The sequence below is a fragment of the Rhincodon typus genome, chromosome 2 (assembly GCF_021869965.1).
Source record: "Rhincodon typus isolate 14 chromosome 2, sRhiTyp1.1, whole genome shotgun sequence".
In the NCBI taxonomy this organism is placed as follows: Eukaryota; Metazoa; Chordata; class Chondrichthyes; order Orectolobiformes; family Rhincodontidae; genus Rhincodon; species Rhincodon typus.
Genome location: NC_063333.1, coordinates 91,193,550 through 91,198,103, shown reverse-complemented (window position 1 = coordinate 91,198,103; position 4,554 = coordinate 91,193,550). Strand labels below are relative to the sequence as shown.

Genomic DNA, 4,554 nt, shown 5'->3' with positions numbered 1-4,554 from the left:
CAATCCCCTACTGTACTCCCTGTACACTCACCACTGTGTGGCCAAATTTCATCTGAACTCCATCTACAAGTTTGCTGACAGCACCACTGTTGTAGGCTGGATATCAAACAATGACAAGACAGAATATAGGAAAGGGACTAAGTGCTTGGTGGCATGGTGTAAAGGTAACAATCTGTCCCTCAATGTCAGTAAAACGAAAGAGCTGATCACCGACTTCAGGAAGCATGGAGAAGGACATGCCTCTACCTACATCAATGGAGCTGAGGTGGAGATGGTTGAGAGCGTCAAGTTCCTAGGAGTGACGATCACCAACAACCTGTCCTGGATTACCCGCATTACCCCGCTTATAATCTCTTCCAACCTCTTCCATCAGACAGAAGATTAAAAAAAACTTAAACACACTACCGACAGATTAAAGAACAGCTTCTTCCTCGCTGTTTTTAGACTTCTGAATGGACCTCTCAAATTTCAAATCTACTGTCGATCTTGCTTTTTGTGCACCTTCTCTGCAGCTGTAATTTTGTATTCCTCAGTCGGTTCTATCACCCTATGATCTTTGAATGGTATGATCTGCCTGTACTGCACGCAAAACAAAACTTGTCACTGTACCTAGGTACATGCGACAATAATAAAACAAATCAAATCTTGACTCTATCTCCATGGCTCTAAATCAAATTGATGGCAATAGCAATGCCAACATACATAGTAAAACTTCATTAACACATTTAAACAGTTCTCTCACCAATCCCAGAATCCATACTAATGTATTCTGGTACTAAATCTATTTTGTATTAAATCAATGAAGTAACTGTGTAAAGTACCAGTTTAAAATTGCAACATTGGGCTGAATCTTTGGCCCTCCTATGTCACGTTTGGCGGCCAAATGGACGTTTAATCAGGTGTCACTTTCCTGCCTCCACACTGATCAGGCCAATGGTGAAATGGTCTATGCACGGCCTTTCTGTCTTGCTGTCAGTTGAGTCACCTAAGTGGGCAACTCATATCCAGACAGAGCCACACCCTGCTGCTGCTGGTACTAACCCACGTGTGCTTGCTTGTAGGCCCCTGGAGGTGGGGAATGTCATTTAAAGGCACTGAGTGCCTGACTGAAGGACCCAGCTTGGGGCTTAGGTGCACTGAGATTCAACACCATCCATGCCCCTTTGCTGCCAATTTCCCTCGGCTGAGTACGGAGGAGCTGCCAGGCCTAATTGGTCAGCAGCTTTCGGTGGGCAGTGCTTCCAAAGAGTCACAGCCACTGCCCCACTCCGCCGCCACCACCCCCCATCAACCCCTGCTTCCTCCCTGGGTCCTCGATGCCGAGGGAAAGCCCAATGCTGGCCTGTTACATGCTTGAGTGTCAGAAGAAGCAGCAAGCTTTCTCGAAAAGTGGCAGTGCCTAAACCCACCAGCTCTCCAGTTGATGGCTGGGACTCCCATCACCTCCACCAGAGTCTGCCCACCAACGCTCGAAAATCAGCTCTGCCTGTTACATGTAATAAATAAAAAAATGTGCAATTGCGTAGTAAACAAGAAGAGTGATTTCTACTACTTGAACGGAATTAGCTAAGAAATCTTACCATAACGCTCAACTTGTACAGCTTAAAAATCAAAACTCAATAGTCTAGGATTAAAAATAATTTGGAAGAATCTTCATTAGTAATTGATTGTTTAGTATTTAATCAAATTCCAAAAATCTGCTGAAGAGCATCTGCTACTATAGCCCTGCCTTGAATGGCCGATAGTTATGCATTATGCTAATTTCACACTGCTCTCCATTTTCTGCCTGCTACTGAGCTGGCACCCATCCTTGAACAATAAGGATTTTAACAGCAGCTGGCTGTCTATCAAAGAAGACCATGTGTCACCAATCTGATTTAATACAGAATAGATTTAGTACCAGAATAGATTAGTATGGATGCTGGTTTCCAGGAAATGATTGTTCCTATTAAAATGGCATATTTGAATAGCTAGCCAAGCAGGAGTATGTATGATTGCTGTTAAAGCTTTGAAGAAAACAGTAAGAATGAAATCCCTTTTTTAATATCTGTTCAGTATGCCAAGTACAGAGTCTCCCCCACAGACAAATTATCCTACTGTTATTTAATAACATTTTACAGAAATTCTACAGACGTTAGAATGAGCATAGAACAATTCAGTGTGTGAAAGGATAACACCTAACCTCCCATTCACCCGTCTCCCCATTAGTCTTCAGCTTTTACCACACAAGAAGCCTGGTCCCAAGCAACACAAGGGAAGAGCTCTATCCTCTTCACAATCTTTATGTGTTTACAACGTATTTTCTTGGCTACAAATGATTTGGCAGTTGCATCAGCTTGAAGTTATGCATAGTAAACGGAGGTATTTGTTTTCCTGGCAGTTGCTGTTTTCCTTACTGGACTTTTATATTTAAGCTTGCCCAGTAAATATTGAGTTTCCATAAGGCGGCAGCACAGAAGGAACACACAGACACGTTAGATGAACACATATGGGCAATGTAGAGAAGACATATTGTGTAGCATTAATAAGCATGCATAAGAAATAAACAGTAACAGCACATAGTTAACATATAAAGCCATACAAAGTTTAGAATTTTCATGAACAAAATTAGACCAATCTTAGGACCATATTTTGCAAATACTATTAAATAATTCACCTTTGGAAAGTTTCCCCATTCATTAAATGACATTCAATCTCCATTTACTCAAACTGCTCCTTTCATTGCTATCTTTGTAAGTTAAGGAAGCTATTAACTAACAAACTAAACATCACTTTGGAGCTCTTGACATAATGCATGATTTGAATAGTTTCTGACAGGGTTATTTCTCTGAAGATATTATACACCTTTCCAGCTCTGCTTTTGAATATTTTGATACATCATACAACATTGTTCTGGATACATGTAAAAACTCTGTCAAGAGTCTAATGTGATTTTAAACCTTACCTCCAAATCAATGTAACAGCTAACTGGTTGAAAGTTCATGATCTGATCACTATTTCCATCAAATTAATGGTTTCCCGTCACTTTAAATTCTTTCTCTGTCCACTCTTCTTCATAATAATCCCCTCCACTTATTATCCAAATTTATCCACACATAAGACCATAAATCATTCTCACCTCACTTTCTTTTCTCAGCTTACTTTTCCATGTAACTTTTCTTAAGTTTAAATCCTTTCTGATAATTCAGCTTACCCTTAGATAATGTGTCACAAACCTCAGAGTTTTATAGTCCTTATTCAATATGGCATTTAAATCTTGATCTTTTCCATGATCTTCAGTGGGATAATGCAAATCTTGTTTATTTTGATGCATCAAAGTACAACTTTGCTGTATTGTATCCAAACCAAGATAACAATCGGCACACCTTACTATGATAATTCAACCTTTATTCATCAAAAAATATTAAAGCTTTAATATCTGTCTGAACTTAATTTCTACTTTGCCTCTACAGCAGTAAACTTTTTTGAGCCAAGGATATATTCTCAGTTTAGCACCTCTCAACTTTCAATGAAGCCCAATTCTGACTAATGTGGAAGAAAACTAGTGTGTGATTTTACATTGGGGGGCCCAGGTATGAGAATATAGGATCTTAAATCAAGGACTTGGTACTCAACAGTATTGGGTCATAGAGTGGTAGGCATGGGTCATTCACTTGTTATTTTACATGTCCATGTCACAGTCAGGATGACGGTAGGAATTCACTCACCGATGTTATGGTGCTGCATTGGGGAGGTTCTTAATAATAATTGTACATCCATTAAGAACTGAACCTGTGCTTACCAAAGAACAAAGAACAAAGAACAGCACAGGAACAGGCCCTTCAGCCCACCAAGAATGCACTGTCACATGATGTCTTTCTAAACTAAAAAACTTTTGCTTCTATACAGTTTGTATTCCTCTGTTCCCTGCCTATTCGTGTAACTGTCAAGGTGCCTCTTAAACACTGCTATTGTGTCTGCCTCAATCCCCTCCTCTGGCAGCGTATTCCAGACACGTACCATCCTCTATGTAAAAAACCTGCATCTCACATCTCCTTTAAACTTACTCCCTTTTATCTTAAACTTATGCCCCCTAGTAATTGACATTTCTACCTTGGGAAAAAAATGATGATATATTCCATCCATGTCACTCATAATTTTGTAAACTTCCATCAGGTCGCCCCTCTCCTTCAACATTCAAATGAAAACAAACCAAGTTTGTCCATCTCTCCTCATTCCCTCCTTTGAGTGTGTGTGTGTGTGTATGTGCGCGTGTGTGTGTATGTGTATGTGTGTGTGTGTGTATGTGTGTGTATGTGTGTGTGTGTGAGAGAGAGAGAGAGAGTGCGTGTGTGTGTGTGTGCGCGTGCGTGCGTAGGCGGGCGTGTGTGGGCGTGTGTGTGTGCGTGTGTGTATGTGCGTGAGTGTGCATGTGCATGTGTGTGTGTGTGCGTGTGTGTGTGTTTGCATGTGAGAGAGAGAGTGTGCGTGTGAATGTGTGTGAGAGAGAGTGTGTAAGTGTGGAGTATGTATGTATGTGGTGTACGTGAGAGAGAGTGTGCATGTGTGTGCGTG

At 40.8% G+C, this 4,554-nt stretch overlaps 1 protein-coding gene across 4 annotated transcripts in view; it reads right to left on the bottom strand.

The window, feature by feature from the left end:
* The window catches only part of LOC109925865 (retinoic acid receptor beta-like), a 217,174-nt gene that overhangs the window by 102,840 nt on the left and 109,780 nt on the right, over window positions 1-4,554 (bottom strand). The window lies entirely within an intron of this gene.